Consider the following 21,759-nt stretch of genomic DNA (forward strand, 5'->3'; position numbering starts at 1 on the left):
AAACGGTAACTTTCATCTCTGCCTGGAATAGTCTCCTTTGCTTCCTGATAACGGATTCCCTTTCCTTTTCAATACTTTCTATCCTTCCCTGTTTAGGTTCTCCTCTCCTCACCCCCTTGCAGCACCTCCAAATTGCATTCTCTTTTCACCCACCTATCCTCCTCCAATCTTTCCACATGATCGAACCATATCAAAACCAGACAGACATATGATGCTCGCATGAGCAAATAATTTCCATACTTCATCAACTGACTTTTTCATTTCACACATGGAAAGGTCGTATTATTATTAGTATTATTATTTTTATTATTATTATTAATGGGGCTTAGTTTTCCAGACCTCTGAGTCTCAAGTAGACTCTTCTCGGGCTGGTTCTCAAGGATTAATCCTGAGAAGAAGAAGAAAAAAAAATTACTTTATTTGAGAAACCTGTCTTATTTAAAAAATTTATGATGTTATTAAATGAAAAATCTTTGCTTTCAGCAAGAATACTTTTCATTTTTGAATTTCGTAGATAAATAGATCTTTGCTGGTTGGTTGGTTTTATAAAGTTTAGGTGTAACACCAAGCACTGGGGCAGCAAAGGCCATTCAGCGCTTACTGTATAACTATGAAATTATAAGACGTGTTATATCATATAAAGCAGGTTTATTTCTTTGAGATAATTTACTATATTTTGAAGTGGGGCATTTTCTCCCAATAGTTCTTCAAGTGGGATATTATATATGTTTTTGGATCTTCGTTTTCTTTCGAATTTTTTGCATTCAGTTAGCAGATGACGGACTGTGACCAGAGTACGACAATGGTCACAGTACGGGCCTGTCTTTCCTCGCCTTGCAACATCAAGTATTTGTGTGTCAAGTATGTATGTCCTATTCTTAATCTTGTTAATATGATATCTTCCCTTCTTTGACATTGTTGTCTATTCCAAGGTTTTACAGATGATTTAATATGCTTTAATTTATGATTTAATTCTAGCCATTCTTTTTCCCATTTTGATTGACAGTATTCATTTATTGTTGTTTTAATGTCATTGTAAGGTATTTGTATTTTTTTTGATAGACTCCTTTTTTACTGCCTTTTTGGCTTCTTTATCCACCTCTTCATTACCCTTTATGCCCACATGGGAAGGGACCCCAACAGAGTTTATATTTATAGATTTCCGTTTTATAATTATATCTATCCACTCTCTTATTTCTTCAATTACGGGATGAGAAACTGTGTATTGTCTTAGCGCTTCTAAGCACTGTAAGAATCCGTGTATATTACAAAGGTATCGTTTGCCTTTCCCACCATAAAGGTATATTTTATAGCCACTAATATAGCATTAATCTCTGCAGTGAATATCGAGCATATTTTTTTTTTTTTTCCCTTATTTTTATATGTGTTACTACAGCATAGCCTACACCCTCCTTCGACTTGGAACCATCTGTATAAATACTAATATCCCGTTTATGTTTTTCCTGGTGTGACAGAAATTCACTCTTCAATTGTGCATCTGTTACCTTCTTATCAAATGATTTCTCACAGATTTCTATTTTTGCATGTCTCCACGGAGGTATTTTAGAAGTTGTTATTTTTGATATGCTACTTGGGTTCCTAATTTTAGATGTTCTATATCAGGTTTTAATCTATTCTCCAATGGTTTAGAGGCTCTTGGTTTGTCGTCATAATTATTTGTTATGTTCTTCATATATTTGGTGTTTGGATTATCATTAAGGTTATTTATTTTAGCTATGTATTTTAATCCCATTTCTTCTCTTCGTACTTTCAGGGGATCTATTCCTGCTTCTACATACAGACTTTCCACGGGGGAAGTTCTGTAGGCTCCAGTGCATAGTCTAATACCCATGTTATGTATGACTCCAGTTTTGTTTAATAAGGTTTTAGAAGCACTACCATATACTTGACATGCATAATCAAGTTTACTTAGACAAAGAGCCTTATATACTTTTATCAGAGAGGTTCTATCAGCACCCCACTCATTATGCGCAATTACTTTTATTATATTTAAGGATTTTCTTACTTTTATCGCCAGTTGTTCTATATGTTCTTTATATGTAAGTTTTTATCAAGTATTACACCGAGGAATTTTATCTGATCCATCATATTCAATTATATCATTAGTATAAATAAAGTAGGAATTAATTCCTGTTTTCTTGATCTTGTAAATCTGACAGCTTTTGTTTTTTGCGAGAAAATTTTAAAACCCTTGTTATCGGGCCCATTTTTTTGTTTTTTTACCCTATTTATGGCTGCTTGCAATCTGTTGCTTATGTCCAGCGCTTTTTCACCACTACTATATATGACGAAGTCATCTACAAAAAGGGATCCTTGGACTCCTGGCGGGATCATTTCAATTATCTCATTTATTGCTATTGCAAACAACGCCACGCTTAGTACACTACCTTGGGGGATTCCTTCCTCCTGGATAAATGAATCAGAGATTTCTGCCCCCACTTTCACTTTTATATATCTTTCAGAAGAGGAGAAAAGGCGAAAAGCCTGGTTCCCAATAAAAAGTATAATACAGCAGGTAGCCAAAAAATGCAAAGTATACCTCAAGATGATTGCGAGAGAAGCGAAGTCTTACCGGAAACAGGCTCATTTCTGACGGCCGGCCCTAACGCTATTCAAATGCTAAAATAAATTTTTTTTCGGCAAATAGAACCTTATATCTGTACATTTCATCCCATACAAGATTTATTTTTGAAATATCATAAATTCACATTTCAATGATGTTTTAATTATTGTATTTCTGGCGGCCGGCCGTAACGCTATTCAAATACTAATCTACCCACAAGTTTTGAAGATAAATGAAAATTCTTTCTTCAGATAAAACCTTTGATCCCTTAGATTTCATCCCCATATAATATTTTTAAATAAATATAATAAATTCAAATTTGTATGAAGTTAACCCTTTGAAGGTTTAACTTGAAGCTCCGCGAATTATCGCCTTCAGAGCGCCCTACTGGTCTACGATAGACAGTGTAATACCTGATCTTACAAGACGAGCTTACTAGTGAATTCGATGTATATAATTTTTTTTTTTTATCACAGCTAACAAAATTGCAAAGCGGTTTGCAAAAAAGGTGATTCTTGAAGTATGTTTGAAATATTTTACTTGGTAACAAGATTGGATTAGATCGTAAGATGCAGACCATAGGTCATTCAGTGCTGAAAGGGAAATTGAGAGTAAAAGGTTTGCAAGGTGTAACAGGAGGAAAACCTCACAGTTGCACTATGAAACCATTTTTAGAAAAGGGAGTCAAGTAAGATGGAAGGAAAGACTATGATGGATAGTAAAAGGAATGAACAGGGTTGCAGCTAGGGGCCGAATGGATGCTGCAAGCTTAAGCAAAGCCTACAGCGCACAACTGGTATCAAGACAACCTTTCATCAATGGGTTCTTTTGTGATTTTGTTGCAACTGCCAAAATAAAAAGCAAATGCTACTAAGGTAGGATCGGGTCATATCTTGTCGAAACCCCGACACACAAACGGTCCCTTTCATCTCTGCCTGGAATAGTCTCCTTTGCTTCCTGATAACGGAATCCCTTCCTTTTCAATACTTTCTATCCTTCCCTGTTTAGTTCTCCTCTCCTTACCCCTTGCAGCACCTCCAAATTGCATTCTCTTTTCACCCACCTATCCTCCTCCAATCTTTCCACATGATCGAACCATATCAAAACAGACAGACGTATGATGCTCGCACTGAGCAAATAATTTCCTTACTTCATCAACTGACTTTTTCATTTCACACATGAAAGGTCGTATTATTATTATTATTAATGGGGCTTAGTTTTTCCAGACCTCTGAGTCTCAAGTAGACTCTTCTCGGGCTGGTTCTCAAGAATTAATCCTGAGAAGATGAAAAAAAAATAAATTACTTTATTTCAGAAACCTGTCTTATTTAAAAAATTTATGATGTTATTAAATGAAAAATCTTTGCTTTCAGCAAGAATACTTTTCATTTTTGAATTTCGTAGATAAATAGATCTTTGCTGGGTCCAATTTGGGCACTCAACAAGCAAATGCTGTACTGTCATGGGTGTTTGACATCTGTTACACTATTGGGTCAGCATGTGGTGTTGACATTAAGTGACCATGTGAGAATTTTGTCTCTCCTATACGGAGCCTTGTTAGGATCACCTCTTTTGATCTTTCTTCCTGTGAGGATGTCCTCCATGCATACACTTCAGTTTTTATGTTTTTAAGTTTATTTGTTGTTGGCACTCAGGCCCATTCTCTTTTCCAATCCTGGTAAATCAATGGTTTAACAGATGTTATCCAGTTTGACACTGGGGCATGTATAATTGTTGGAGGGATAGTGCAGGCTGATTTGGCAGCTGAGTCTGCATTTTCATTTCCTTTTAATCCCACGTGTGCTGGGAGCCAACATATTTCTATTGATAATCCTGATTGGAGGAGTTGATGGATTTTTATTTGTATTTCCTGCACTATTTGGTGTACTGATTTATACTGTCTTATAGCATCTATAGCGCTACGTGAGTCACTGAAAATAACAGACACTTGCTTTTGCCTCAGATATCATATCAAGAGCCATCTGTATGGCTGTGACTTCAGCAGTAAATACTGATGATATTAAAGGTAGGCTTTTTTTCATTAACATATTTTTCTAATATGCAGATGCTCCTACTCCAACATTATTTTTGGAGCCGTCTGTATATACCATAAATGTGTTTCATTTTCTTCTAATGTGCTCCAAAGCATGTTGGCGTTACATTTCTGTACTTGTCATTTGCTTTTTGAGTAGGTAAGACAGGGAGTTACATATCTTTTATTCGATTTAAAATCCACGGTGGTGGCAATTCCATTGGTGGGTGAAAAATAGGATCCATGTTATGCAAGTTTATTATGTATTTAGCTCTTTTTGGGAAAGAGCTAGTACTATTAACTGCTGTTACTGGATTACAGTTTTGAAAGCAGTCAGCTGCAGGAGACGATCCCGCTTGCACTGAAAGACCTCTTCGTATTATCATCAAATTACGGTGGTGTTTCAAGGGCAACACACCTGCCTCTACCAGAAGCGAGCTTGTTGGGGACGATCGGAATGCTCCTATGCAAATCGCACGCCTTCATGGTGCACTGCATCGAGAGTTTTTAATGAAGATTCTGAGGCGGATGAATATATTGGACAGCAGTAATCTATTATGGATAAGACTGTTGCCTTATATATCATTAATAAAATGTCTCGCTTTGCTCCCCAATTAGTGTGTGATAACTTTTAATATGGCAAGGGTTTTGATGCCCTTGACTTTAATGTATTTGATGTGCTCTTTCCAATTTAAATTGATCAAATATCACTCCTAGATACTTGATTTTTGTACAAAATTGTATTTCAGTGCTATAAAGGTGAAGTTTGATTGTTTGGTTCTTCATCCATCTTTTGTCTTTGTAGAAGATGATTGCTTTTGTTTTATCAGTTGAAAATTTAAATCCAACTGAATTTGTCCAACTACATATATTTGAAATGGCATCAACATATAAACTGTTTTTTACACCACTTGGTAAATTTATATTAATGTCATTGATTGCTAAAGCAAGCAATGTACAGCTCAAGACACTACCTTGAGGAATTCCTTCTTCCAGTTTATAGGTTACTGAGTAGGAATTTTCTACTCTTACTTGAAAAGTTCTGTTTGTTAAAAAGTTCTTAATAAATATTGGTAAGTGGCCTCTTAGTCCCTTGGAGTGGAGTTTTTGCATGATGTTATGTTTCCATGTTGTATCGTATGCTTTTTCTATATAAAAAAATATAGCTACTGTTAATTTCTATTGTTTAAAGCCTTTTTTGATATGATCTTCTAAATGTGTTAAGGGATCTAGGGTTGATCTGCCAGCTATTGAACCAGATTGTGTTGGTGTTAAAATGGATTCTTTGGTTATTACATACGTTAATCGTGCATTAACCATTTTTTCTAAGATTTTGCATAGGCAACTTGTTAGGGATATCGGTCTATAATTGGATGGATTACTTGCATCCTTTCCTGGTTTATTTATTGGAATTATTATGGCATGTTTCCATTTATCAGGAAAGACACGTTTTAGCCAGATACTATTATAAAATTCTAATAAATATGATTTAGCTATAGGAGCTAATTTTTCTATCATTTCAAATGATATTTTATCATATCCTGGCGCGGAGGGATGACAAGAGTTGATGGCATTATCTAGTTCATCCATGTTAAAAATATAATTATACTCCAGGTCTTCAAGAGTTTCAAAATTGAGTATTATATTTTCTTTTTGTTTTCTGATATTTTGAAAATGTATATCTAGGCTGGAGTAGGCACCGTTTTCAAAATGCTTTCCAATTATATTTGATAAGTATCCTGGTATATTTTTCCATTTAAATGTATTGCACTTCTGGGAGGTCTTATATGCTTTCCATTGATTTTCCTTATCTTTTGCCAGATATCCCTTGTGGATGTGTTTGAAGATATGTTTGAGACATATTCCTTCCATGATGAGATTTTTTCCGCTATTACCGCTTTTCTAAATTTGGCTGTATATTTGTTATATAGTGGTTTAATGTGGTTAATTGTTATGTTTATTATAACTATTTTGCTTAATATGTTTATATTACAGGGCATTTTGTTGAGTGATTTAAGGCGAGTTTTAAGTCTTAGATTGCGACCCAATTTATGTTAAGGTTGTTAAGGTTGGGTTCCACCATGGGATGGAATTTTGTGGAATGTGATTTGGTTTTTGGAATACTTTTATCTGCAGCATTTATTATGAAGTTTGAGAAGGATTCACATGTAGTATTGTGATCTTCGTTACGTGGGAATGGTGGTATGTTTCGTGTGTATAGGAAATATTTATCCCAGTTAGCTTTTTGAATATTATATCTTGTAGGTGGCAATATTTTGATATTACTTAAGTAGTTCAGAATGATTGGGAAATGGTCACTAGGACGTTCCATTCAAATTTCTTGGCTACATCATTTGAATATAATGAAATGTCAATTGAAGAAAAGGTTAGGTGTGAATTTGAAAAATATGTTGGAACTTCACTTTCATTGAGACAACACAGGTTGTGTTTCATTATAGTTTTTTCTATGTTGATTCCGGATGTGTCAGTGGGGTTATTAGTATCCCATAATGGATTATGTGCATTAAAATCTCCTACTATAAGTAGGGGTTCCTGTATACTTTTGCTAATAAGTTCAGAAAAATCACTAAAATTTGCATTGAAATCCGGTTGGTTGTATAAATTACAAATAGTGATTTTACTTTTGTAAAATCACTGATGTTATTTGATATGGCATAGATGGTATGTCGAAAGGTTCATATGTAATGCTATTATGAACGTATATGGCTGTGCCTAATTTTCCACCGTCAGTTGGTGAATAACAGGCAATTTTATAGTGTTGGATATTTGTAGGGTTACTTCCTATATGTTGTAGACATATGCACATTGGGTTGTAGTCTCGTATGATTCTTTGTAATTCACCCAGACGTAGTCGGGTTAAGAGACCATTTATATTCCATTGAATGATTTTATATTTCATTATTGGGAGGAATTGGTGTTAAATTCTGTAAATTGATTGCTGATTTTACTTTGCCTCGTAATTTATATGCATTTGAATTTATTTGTGGTTTTTTAATCGTTGTATTTGTATGTCAGTTATTAGATTCTGCAGTTGGTTGTTTTTAATAATTGAATATTAATAAATATTTTTTTATTTTATAATTTCCTTTTTGTATTTCAAGGATTCAGAACATAATTCGTTCTCATGTTGGTGTGTTAAAGGGCACCTCCTTAATTTAGTAAAATTGTCTATACAATTTCGAACTGTGTCCTCTGCCTTGGTAGTTAGTTGGTTATATGTACTTCAAAGCATTCATTACAACCACAAGATGAAGCATGTTTGGTAATGTTAATTATTGGTTCAGAAGTATTTGGTCTAGCTTTAAAAAATTTCTGATCTTGTAATTCTATTGGTCCTTTTCTGTAGTGATAAGGACTGTTGGTTGAGGGGTTATTTGTTTTGTTGTTGTTAATGGAATATTTGAGTCTTGTGGATGGTTGGGGGGTGATAGTTATATTTTGGTTTGGTTTAATGGTATAATTTTCATTAGTATTATTTGATGGGAATTGAAAAGAGTGATCTTTACTGTCCAGATGTTGGCTGTTTGATTGAGATTGAGGGTAATTGTGTATTTCCACTTGTGATGAGGTTAGTTTAATATCTTTTTTAAAATGTTCTCCTGGTGTAGTTGGAGTTTCTTTGGATTGATTGTAATTTTCAATATTTACTTTTTTTCCCTTAGGTGGGGTTCGTTCCAGTATTCTTTTCTTTTTGCCAGTTCGATTATTATCATTATTTAACTCCTCTTCCATTGGAAGTTCTTTTCCATGGATAACTGAATCATCTATGTTAGTGGTGGTATTGGTCGTTGTAATATCACTTTTATTTTGGGTTTCAGTATTATTGGTATGAAATTTAGTTTCTATGTTTATATCATCTTGTTTGTTATTGTGCTGCTTGATGTCTTGATTTTTAGTCACATTTGAAAAGGTGGGGGTTTTCGATGGATTATTAACTCCTCTTACTTTTAGCTCAAGTCTGGCTTCCATGACTGACATTCCTGTCCTATTTATTAACAACTGAAGTTCTGTGTTATATTGGTAAAATGAGCACTCCTTAGATTTCGCGTGATGGGCTAGTCCACAATTAATACATTTTGGTTGATTACAGTTCCAATTAGTGGTATGGTCATCTGATGCACAGACTGCACATATTGCCTTATTACGGCATCTTTTGTATGTGTGTCCATACCTTGAGCACTGTGTACATTGTAGTGGTTTTGGCCAAACAAAAGGACGAACTTCTCTATTTTGTCCAAGAACTTTTATTTTAAATGGTAGGTCTTGGCCTGTAAATTTTATTTTGGCAATGTTGATAATTTTATTGTTGTCTTTCCTACTTGAAATCGAGTATATTTCTAAATCGTGGATATTGTTATATCTCAATTTTAAGGAGTCTCGCAGTAGTTGTTTTGAAGGAAGCTCCTGCTCGCTATTGGGTAGGATGACTGTACCCTGTACATAATTCAATGTTGCGTGGCTTGTAATTGTTACTTTTATATTATTTATTTCTGTTATACTCAAAAAGGCAGTGGACTGCTTTTTATTGGTTACTTGGATAAGCCATTCATTGTCCTTGATGTGTCTGCATTCCATGTCTTGTGTTGGATATATGTTAAGTAATTTGTTTTCTAGTATCGCTGCTGAGATTTTGTTGTCAGCTTTGAGGACTAGAAATCTTGACCAGTTATCTGGTCCAAAGAGGTCATCAAAATGTACCAATGTGGGATTAAGTCGGTAATTTTTGTTTCTTTTTGGTCCTTGTTTTATGTATGTTGTCTATTATGATTTTTATATTTTTTCTGTATTGTTGGGAGGATTATTTGTCTCTAATTCAGAATTATTGTTCATCATATATGGTTCCATTGTTACGATATTGGAGTTTACCCATTTATTTTTGTTTGTTTCTTTTTTATTTATGCACTCGATTTGGTTTTCTGGCTCTGCTGCTTTACTTGGAACAGGGTGTTCCTTTGTATCATTTATAGTACTTTCACTACTTGTGGCAGTACCAAGGAAATTCGGGAGTGACGTGCCAATAGTCATCAACTGTGCCGTAGTTTTTCCATCATGGGGTCCAGGGGTACTCATATCATTTATTTCAATATTCATAAATTTTGAGAATTATATATAAAAAAAATCTTGAAAAGATATCATTGGCCCTTTGCGAAGTTAAATCTTCCGCCAAAAGCACAAGTGAGAAAGGACTCCCAAATGTCCGCATCCCTACCCTACCCCAAAAGGGGATGGCATAACATGATTAGTATGGCCCAAGTGTAAGCAGAACCCGCTTGCTAGGACTAAGAGTATTACGATAATACAATTATCTCCATCCTAATCACATTATGGGCAAACTGGATAGAATGCCGAGAGTTCTGTTCCTAGAACCAGGGCTCCCCTGGAATCCGTGGTCCAGCTCTACAGAATAGTTCCGCCTGAAAAACAGGCCCGAACATTGTCGGGTAGATGATGGATCTACCACAGTTCTCACTATTTAGCTTCGGATTTAACTCCACGTTATGCCATGATATGTTTTCTCATTTATTTGCTTTCAAAAATTTTGGCAAAAATGGAAAAGTCCACAGAAGTTAACTCGAAAATATATAATGTCATATGGGACTCTTGGGTTCGAACCTGGGAAGAGATTCCTGAGGTTCGAGAGCCCCCTCACCACGTCAAGGTGGTTCCATAATGAGTCCACAGAAGTTAACTCGAAAATATATAATGTCATATGGGACTCTTGGGTTCGAACCTGGGAAGAGATTCCTGAGGTTCGAGAGCCCCCTCACCACGTCAAGGTGGTTCCATAATGAGGGGGAAAGGTCGTATTAAGAATGAGGCTTCTTTTCAGACCAAAGTTCGCCAAATGTCACCATCAACATAGGCTAGAAAGCAAATAAGCATATATACCTCAGGTTTACATATTACCCGTTTAACATTGGCCGCCCCCGGGAGCTTGAAATAACGTTCCCATTGCAAACCGCCCCTGGGGTAGCCTCTATTTAACGTCAAGCTAACCCCCACTGTTTCAGAACACCCCCTTAAAACATATTTTTGCGTATTAGGACACTTTCTGCATGCATAAACATAAAACGAACAATAATTTATAAGAATTTGCCGTTTCCATTCTTCCACCATATCAACAGTGCACGACAATTGTAATATTTTAACCACGTTTACTTATTTGCAATGTTTGGTCATGAAATAATGTAAATATTTTAGTATAGGATGTAATGGACGAAGTACAGTCCGGAAGCTCGCTATGGAGACAAAAATAAAATTATTTATCAAGAAGTGGCTTTCTTTAACAATTCTACGTACTTCGAGTAGTGCACGAAGAGTAACTACAGAACGTAGGACAGAACCAATATCAACGAAACCTGCTCATAACTACTGCTTACATGTACAAATGTGCATATATATATATATATATATATATATATATATATATATATATATATATATATATAGATATCTAATATATATATTAATATATATATCTATATATATATAGATATATATATATATATCTATATATATACACAAGTCAACAATTGAGAGTTTTCGGATTCAGCGCTGTCCAATTCCGCCTGGGCTCTTTCTGTGCAAATTCAGCATTGACAATCTTATCGAGAGCACCTTGGATACAGTATATTCAGCATGGAACTTTATAAAAAAAATGTCTGGTTACAAGTCCGGATTTTAAGGAGTGTCTTTGCGGGGTCGTATGTTCGTGTTTCAATGGCAGTGGCTGATAAAGCAATGTGTGATATTTCATGAAAATGTGTGGCCTCGTGGCTGCTGGAGCTATACGTGATAGATGTGGAAAATCCCAGCTCTTAATGACCTGTTGGAAAGGTAAGCTGACTACATTCAGTGCCTTGCCGTGTACTGTTATTATTTCTTTTGGCAATGGATTTTCTTATTATTAATGCAATTTCTTGAGTGAAAATCTTATTATAATATTGTGGGAAATATCCGTTTTTTTCAAGTTGGGTTAATATACATGTTTCTTGTTTGACAGATGTACCATGGATAGACCACGCAGAAAAGTGCTAAAACATGGGCAATAGAGACTGTTTCAGAACCCTGTCTTAACTGGAGTTTTGTATTAATATGGTAAATTTAGTGTCAGTGTGTGGGAAAGGGAATTTGGTTTTCTCTTTGGTTTTTCACTGCTGTTTTACTGACGTTTGAGGTAGCGATTTAATAACCGGGTTTAGCTTATTTCCATTTAACCAGCACCAAGTTGGGTTTCCCGAATAAAGTCAATTTTCATAGGATTGTATGAGAGAGAGAGAGAGAGAGAGAGAGAGAGAGAGAGAGAGAGAGAGAGAGAGAGAGAGAGAGAGAGAGAGAGTTCTGTGTGTCTGAGTATTTAATATTTTGTGTGGCCCCCATCTGCCTGTACAACAGCCTGCATTCTTGAGGGGTATGATTTCAACAAATCACAAAAAAGCTGAGACTCAAACTCTATTTCCCTAAGCATTTTTGTCACCTCTCTTTGCAGGACGTCGAAGCTTGGTATACCACCATAGTTTCACTGTGCGCACTTCAACACGATCCTTAAGATACTACCAATGTTTTCACACACATTAAGGTCAGGGGAGCAACCTGGAAATTCACTTGACAAGAAGAAATTGATACCACTGTTTCGAAGCAGCTCCTGTGTCTGAAGGGCCTTGAAACATGGTGCCTTATCAAGCAAAAATGTGGCTTCTTCAACAGATAACACATTTTCAGGTTTTTTGAGGAAAGGAAATACTCTCCACCAGTAAGCACCGTTTGTCTGAAGTATTTGCCATTCCATGACTGTCCTTTTTCTTTCATGATCCACATTAACCATTTGGCTATGAAACAGAAAATTTCCAAACATTCAGGAAATTTCACAACTTGGCGATAGTGCACGTCATCACTGATATCATCCAACTTTGCAGCCCAAATGATGTCATTGTTATGATTTGGCTTCCTGACCGTGTAAATGAAGAATTCATCTGATGCAGCAACATGGAGAAAGTCAGCTTCATCCCAATCTTTAAGAAATGAACCACAAAACCATGCACAGTCTTCTCTCTGTTGATGAGTGATGTTGGGCTTGCTGATAACATGAAATGGCTTGATACCAGATTTTTTTCAACTCACGATATACAGCACTATAACTTCTCTTCTTTCCCCTTTTTGGTTCTAATTCAAGCGCCAATTTAGGTAAAGACTTTCTTGGTCTACCCACTGCCTCAGCTATGATGTCTTTTGACTCCTGAGAAAGGACTTCAGGCCTTTCAAGATTCTCAATCTTTTTGCGATCACAGTCATATGGATTTTTGTTCCAGTTTCTTTTAACAAAGGATTCATCTCTCTTAATGTATTTAGCTATCCAGGAATGTGAAATGAAGGATGCGCCAGCATCCCTGGCCTCTCTGAAGGTTATAGCTCAGATTTGGTGAATCCATCTGATTTCCTCCAAGTCGTTAGTCTGAAAATACAAGAAATGTAAAATGAAAAATAACTTAATAGAAACTCAAGATAATGTACTTGGAAGTAGGCTATAGGAGAAAACTTCATAACTTTCCATTTGTTCTGTGGAGGGGGGGGGGGGGGGGGGGGGGGGGGGGGGGGGGGGGGGCAGCTCTAATTTCGAAACACCCAGTATATAACAACATATATATAGGATATATATACTTTCATACACAGTACATACATATATGTTTGTGTGTGTGATGATGCTAGGAGTCTTTAGACCGCTTTTGCTGCAACCATTCACACCGTTTTACCGTCGCCTATAAAAGAAAAAAATATTTCATCTAGAACTTGGCATTCGTCACACGGAATTCGTGTTCATTTCCAGTCATGTACCAATTTTTCGGAAGAAAAATTTTCGGCAAAAGAACAAACGAAAGATTATTTGGAGGGGGAGAGCAGTGCAATGACCTTTAGGAAGCAGAATGAGAGATGCCCTCTCCCTCTGCGTTCAAAACAAATAAAATTGAATAGCGAGAAGTTGGAGGAATAATCAAATGGGAAGAGGATTCTTTCCTTGTTTCTTAAAATGTGGGTCAGTGGCTTAAACTGAAGCGACAATTGGCGATGAAACACTTTTCCTAATTTATGATGTGTCTCGAGAACTCTCAGAGAGAGAGAGAAGAGAGAGAGAGAGAGAGAGAGAGAGAGAGAGATTAGCTTAAGTCTCTTGAAGCTCTGATATTCCTCTTCGATGACTCATTAAAACTGTTAACCAAGTCGCAATAACTAATTCTTGATTTGAACCACCATCTCATTTCTTGTCTTTCATACTTTTCGTTAATTGGTGAAGTTGGCTATAAAGAAACTTCAATACGAATCCCCCCTCTTAATCATGACAACCACGCAAAGAAATTTCTTCATCTTTTGTTCTTTCATTTCACCTTTTCCCGCTTTTGCGTGAGGTCGATGTTTCCTACATGGTTCCTCTATCTTTTTCGGTCATGTGCAACTCCTCTCCTATTAAATTTTTCTCCATCAAATATTCCCCTAGTTCGGTCAACCCACTTACGTTTGAATATTCCTCACCTCACCTCACTTTCCCATTCTCTCTTAAAATACTGTCCATCTTTCCGCTCAACTTTGCCTTACCACTTCAGTACTCTTAAACCAGTTTCACTCTAATTCCTCCAAGTATTCACACGAATACTACCCTGATCAATGCACTTCAAAACCCTATTCCCCCATCGCATGTTCTACTCCAGCACAACTGACTCTCTCTCTCTCTCTCTCTTCTTCTTATGGTCCTTTTGGAGTGCAACTGAAGAACTGATACTAGGATACGTTATATATATATATATATAGATATAAGATTATATATATATATATATATATATATATATATATATATATATATATATATATAGATATAGATATTATATATATATATAAAAACAAAAATAAACATATATATATATATATATATATATACTATATATAAAATAAAATATAAAATATAAAATACATATATAATATAATATATATATATATATATATATATATATATATATATATATATATATATATATATATATATATATATATATATATATCAGTTGTATTCCACATAGGATAATGAAAACAAATGGTATATCTCAGAAAATGACCAACTGTTTCGTCTTCCAATGGACCTCTTCTTGGAGCGTTTATTAAGGAAGAGATAAAGTTTACAATGTATGTAGCCAAGAAAGGCGTAATTGATTGATTGATTTGTTAGTTCTTACTGGCGTCACAACAACGAGGTTATTGACGCAGTATCATTAAAAGGAATTACAAAGGAAAAAGTAAATTAAAAAGCTACATATAAAAATGTCTGAGAACTATAGAGAAGCCAAAAATACACGAAATACCCATCCCACCTATACATCTATTTCAAATCAATTGTAAACAAAAGTACAAGCAACACAGGCACCCCACATACTTCCAAATTCCACACAATTCTGTGAAATAAATAGATATTAAAAGCTACTAAAACTTTATACTTTGTAATAAATATTATATTACTGGAGGTAAACTTATGTACATAAAAATTTAACGAAAGTAAAAGACTTAAACAAAAGCAAAACAACATACACTACCACAAAACTAACACATATACACAAACTCAAACATCATGACCAAACTAACCTAAATTTTTTCAAGAAGACCTGCTTCATGAAGGTAACTGAAAAGGCTATCCTCTTTAAAATCTCTTCCTATAATGACATCCAGTTTAAAATCCGTTCTTCCAACTTCGTTAAAATGACTCTTCCGTACTGACATTAAACTGGGACATTCTACTATTAAATGTTTTACAGTGAGGGGAACAAGACAATCCTCACAAAATGGTTCAGGGTCATTGTTCATTAAAAAAAACCATGAGTAATCCGTGTGTGGCCGATCCGTAACCTACATAATGCAGTCTCTTTCCGACGGTCTTCTAACATATAGCGCCAGGAGTTGATTACATCAGTAAGTTCTCTCATTTTATTATTGCTCTCTATTGTCCAATAAAATTGCCAAACTGATTCTACTATCTTTTTAATTTCAGGAATGTAGTCTGAGCAAGGAATTGTTTATACTACTTGGATTTTTTTATGTACCTGACTTAGCCAGTTCATCAGCTCGTTCATTTCCAACAATACCAACATGTGAAGGAACCCAGCAGAAGTCAAACTGCCTTCTGTTTTTGTTTTAATAAAAACAGCCACTATGTTATTTCCAAGTTACAATTTTTTTAGTGCTGTTAAAATGCTAAAAAGTTCAGCAGTAAAAATAGAAGCAGAACTTGGTAGTGCACCACAAATACTACTGTCAGGGTATACCACTCCAAACCAAAAGCCTGCACTGGATTTGGAGCCATCGGTAAAGATTTTGTTCTCGAGTTATCATGTTTTTCAGCATGACAAAGAAATTTCTGTTTAAGAATATCATCTGAACAATCTGCTTGCAACCGGAAAACCATTTACAATATTCACAGAGGGCAACTTCCATGGAGGGAATCTTGAAAATTTTGCTGGAATTACTTTTCCTTTTATTACATTGAGATCCTCAAAGCACATTTTACCCTGTATCCAAAAGGGTTTGGATATGAAGCATATTTTTCATAAGTACAAAAATTGCCTTTATAAACAGTATTGTAGGCTAAGGACTCAGGAGTTCTCTGTATGCGGCACCAATATTTCAACAGGGCAAATTGTTCTTATCAAAATCTAGGGGCAGTTCTCCTGCATCCAATAATAAACTAGATTATTGGGGAGGATCTAAAGGCTCCTGTTGCGATTCTAATTCCCCCATGGTGAACTGCATTCAAAGTAGCTAATCTTTTAGTTGCTGATGAGTAGATTTCTGACCCATATGCCAACTTTGAACCAACCATTGCTTTGTAAACATGTAACAAGTGCTTTCTATCAGCCCCCCAATTTGTATGACCTAAGACTTTTAAAACATCTAAGGCCTTCATGCATTTGACTTTGAGGCTCCTGAGATGAGCTTCCCATGTTAACCTGCTATCACAGATAAGGCCTAAAAAACTTGTTTCCTGTACACATTTGAGTCTCTGTCCATTTAAAAAACAGATCTAGGTCTGGATGAACCCCTCTGATACAGGAGAAATGTATAACAAACAGTTTTGGCAGAGGAAAATTTAAAACACATGCTCAGCTGCCCAACTGTTAACTTTATTTATCACCAACGAAGTTTTCGCTCTGCAACAGACATTTTAGATGCAGCACATGAAATAGATAAATCATCAACGAACATTGTTGACATTACATCTTTTGGAATTTTTTGAGGCTATCCCATTTATGGCTAAGGCAAACAGAGTGACACTTAACACACTTCCTTGTGGTACTCCTTCCTCTTGTTCTTTCAAATTAAACAAAGTATACCCACTCTAACTTTAAAATAACGGTTTTTTTTTTTTTTTTTACTTTAATAAAAAGTGGTAGGTTAGTTCTCCACACATACCAATTTCATGAAGACTTTCATAATTCCATGCTCCCAGGTAGTATCATAAGCCTTTACTAGGTCAAAGAAAACCGCCACGTAATGCTGCTTGGAAGCAAATGCCTGACGGAAATTGCATTCTCCAAACGTCAATACATCTGTGCAAGAATGCATACAACAAAAGCCACACTGAGATGATGATATAATCTTCTTTGATTCTAAAACCATACCACTTAAATTTACCATTTTTTCCATAAGTTTACATAAACAGGATGTTAAAGCTATTGGTCTACAGTTGTAGGGACAGATGAATCTTTCCCAAGCTTCAAAGGGTAAAACTGTCGCTATTTCCCAAACACTAGGGTAATCACTCTCCTTAAAAATTCTATTAACCCTCTTACGCCGGAGCCCTAAAATCAAACGTCTCCCGTATGCCGGGTCCTGGTTTGGATGTGAGCGCGGAAGTGGAAAAAATAATTTTTTAATTTTTTCAAAAAAAAATTACAGCGCGCGTACTTTTGAAGATTAAGAGTTCATTTTGGCTCCTTTTTTCTCATTGCCTGAAGTTTAGAATGCAACCATCAGAAATGAAAATAATATCATTATCATATGTAAATAATGCGATATATGGTAGCGAAAAAAAAAAAAATTCATACATAATTGTATTCAAATCACGCTGTGGCAGAAAACGGTCAAAGCTAACCAGTTACTTTTTTTTGCGTTGTATTGTACACTAAATTGCAATCAATTTGATATATAATACATTGTAAAACAATAAAAGCAACACCGGAAAAATATTATACACAAAATGATGTACGAATTCGTAACGAGCGGACGTAAAAAAATGTTATTTTCAAAAATTCACCGTAATTCTAAATAATGTTCTAGAGACTTCCAATTTGTTTCAAACATTAAGACAAATGATTGAATATTACGATACTGTAAGAGTTTTAGATTAGAATTGCAGATTTCGACCATTTCGGACGAGTAAATTTGACCGAATGTCGAAATTTTAATATATATATTTTTTTTTATATGGACATATTTCAAAAGATGGAAAAAGCTACAACCTTCAATTATTTTTTATGTATTCTTCATGAATTTGCCACACATTTTGATATATGAAACTCTATAAAAAGGCTAATATGAAAAGGAGCAAATATTAGGATAATGCCATGTACGTATTTCGGAGACTTGCGGCCGTGAATCGGCGCGCGGAGTGAAGGTAATATATTTTTCAAAAATTCACCATAAATCACAATATTGTTTTAGAGACTTCAAATTTGTGTTTCAAAATGAAGAAAATGACAGAATATTACTAGGCCGTAAGAGTTTTAGCTTACAATTGCGTTTTTCAACTATTTCGGTAGAGTCAAATTTGACCGAACGTGGTTTTTTTTTTCTATTTATCGTGATTTATATGCAAATATTTCGAAAAAAGAGAAAAGCTACAACCTCAATCATTTTTAGTTGTATTCTACATGAAATTACGCACATTTTCATATATAAAACTTTATGTAACAGTAATTTTAAATGGTGCAAACATTTCGAAAATCGCACAAAAAAAATTCTGATTTTTTCGGAAGTTACCGCGCGAACGTAATGTTTTTTTTTTTCATAAATTCACCATAAATCGAAATATTGTGCTAGAGACTTCCAAGTCGTTGCAAAATGAAGGTAAATGATTGAATATTACTAGAATATAAGAGTTTTAGCTTACAATTGCGTTTTTCGACCATTTCGGTAGAGTCAAAGTTGACCGAAAGTTGAAATTTTTGCACTTAACGTTATTTATATGAAAAATATTTCAAACTGATAAAAGCTACAACCATGGGTTTTTTTTGTTTTATTGTGCATGAAATTGCGCACATTTCCATATATAAAACTTTATGTAACGGCAAATTTAAAAGGGTGGCAAACATTAGGACAAATCGCACACGAAAAAATTTATCGAAGAGTTATCGCACGAACGTAAGGAAAAAGTTTTTTCATAAATTCACCATAAATCGAAATATTGTGCTAGAGACGTCCAATTTGTTGCAAAATGAAGGCAAATGATTGAATATTACTATAATGTAAGAGTTTTAGCTTACAAATTGCGTTTCTCGACCATTTCTGTAGAGTCAGAAAGTTGACCGAAGGTTGAAATTTTTGCACTTATCGTTATTTATATGAAAATATTTTCAAAACTGATAAAAGCTACAATCATGAGTATTTTTTAGTTGTATTGTGCATGAAAATTGCGCATTTTCATTTTCATATAATACTTCATGTAAAGGATATTTTAAAATGGTGCAATAATTATGTCAAAGTGACGAAATAATTTCCGAGATGTGTCACATACTTTTTTAGTGCGATAAGAAAGAAATTCGCGCTTGCGCGCCTGCGTTAGCGATTGTAAACAAAACAACGCCTTGATCCGTGAACTCCCAGCATCTCCCAAGGCGCGTGATACAAAAGTTTTCGGCTGGTAGGCCTATAAGTATTTTTTTCCGCGAATTTTTAAAAAAACTTTTTTGAGCCGACGTATGATACGTCCAATCGGCATACGGGAGACATTTTGACTCGACGTTTAATACGTCCAATATCGGCGTAAGAGGGTTAATAATACTTAGAATGGAAAATTTTGTTTCCTTTGAGGTATTCTTGATCATTCATATAAAATTTCATCAGGTCCAGGTGCAGTGTTTTTACTGTTATTAAGAGCAAATAAAAATTCCTCCATTGGTACAAGGCATATTATATGATTCAGATTTAAATGAAGTAAAATCCAAGTGTTTTCCGACTCTGCTAACACTCTCTCGCTGTAGAATGGAGAATTTTCATCCCTGCTGGATATCATTGCAAAATGTTCAGTAAAAACATTGCTTACAGCTTTTGAGTCGGTTATAAAGTCACCATTGACTTTTAAAACAGGGAGGGGACTAGGATTGTACTTTCCTGCTATTTTCTTAATAACTGTCCATATCTTGGTCATAGTGGTTTTCCGGTAATTGTTGACATAAAAAGTACCCATGATTCTTCGTCTCGCATGTTTTATTTGCCATCTGAATTTGGCTCGAGCCTTTTTAAAAGGAGATCAAGTAGCATTCATCGATGTCTTCTGTACCTACTAAAAGCTGCTCTCATGACTTTATGTCTTATTTTGCATTGAACATTTAACACCCCATGGAACAGGCTTCCAATGCAATTTTCCACTGGTCTTTGGGATTGCTTTTTCTGCTGCAAACATAAAAATCATTGTTAAATAGAACAATGCTTCTCCTACTGTTGCACATCCTTTGCATCTAGTTCAATATAACTAAGTTCTTGGAAAAGGGGCCAATTTGCTTTATTGGTACACCACCTAGGCATTCTGTATACTGGCTCATATTCTCAGTTCTGATGACAACTGGGAAATTAATCACTACCATATAGATCATCCAACACCTCCCAGTTGAAGTCTATGAATGTATCAGAACTGTTGTTAGATAAGTCAATGCATGAAAATGTACCAGTCTGAATGTGAAAATGGGTGGGTGGGTTTTTCAGTATTCAAAAGGTCATATCTGAACTTTCTATTGATGATAATTTAAGGTTGCCTCTTTGATTTGTTAAAATGTCACCCCAAAGTTCATGTCGACCATTAAAGTCTCCCAATATAAGAAATGGTCGAGGTAGCTGTTCATACAAGTGTGTTAACTGTCGTTCAAGTATTGGGTTATTAGGAGGGAGATACAATGAACAAATTGTGTATGTCTTTTTCAAGTTAATTTAACAGCTACAGCTTGTAATTGAGTTTGCAACTTAATTACAAGTAAAGGGAATTGGGAGTGGAATGCAAAAATCTCTTTACGAGTAAGCATTTTGTTATTACTTAGCAGAGTCTCTTGTAGCACTAAGCATACTGGGTTATAGGTATTAATCAAACATAATAGCTCTTCATATTTAGTGTGAAGTCCCTGACAGTTCCATTGTAATATAGCAGTGAAAGTACCTATTTACTAGAGGATGATCCTCTGTCCAAGATCGTTCTACTATGCTTTTCTTTGTAGATGACATCTGAGTTTTGTGACGGACTTTTGGTACAGTTCCAGATGTCGAAGGAGTACTTAGAGGGTCATTTAAATGTACCAAGTGATCACTTATGATGGTATTTGAAACGGCGGTATCTTTAGTAGTATCTTCGACCCTTGTAGGATCTGGTTTATCATTTTCAACTAGTCTAGTTTTTATTGTCTCAAACCAAGCTGATCTGAGTGTAACACTCTGTTTGCCTTAGATTCTACATTTTGTTGCTGCTGTGTTGTAAGATAAGATAGTGGGGATATGACTCATTGTTTTCCTTTAATTCAGATGTTCTATGGAGGGGTCAGCTAAATCATAGGATGATGAAGGTGTACTCATTTTTTTCTGACTCATTAACTTTTAATGAGTCAGATGTATCTCCTTTCTCAAGGTGCTTGACTTTTTGGATTCAGGCATTGTTACAGACTCTTCACTTAAAGTCCTCCTGTTGACAATTGTCCCCAGCATCCAATAATTCTTCTTTCTTTATCTTCATTAGACTTTTTGAGATTCAATTTCTTTTGACTTTCCCCATTTCCTTTTACTGCATCTACAAATGACTGTTGGGTGTTGAATTTCTGCAGTCCTTTGTCTTGCCTAAATGTAATAAACTCTTGAGTCTTGATACAAAGTGTTTCTTTTTTAAACGAGA

Source organism: Macrobrachium nipponense, chromosome 40 (assembly GCF_015104395.2).
Source record: "Macrobrachium nipponense isolate FS-2020 chromosome 40, ASM1510439v2, whole genome shotgun sequence".
NCBI lineage: Eukaryota > Metazoa > Arthropoda > Malacostraca > Decapoda > Palaemonidae > Macrobrachium > Macrobrachium nipponense.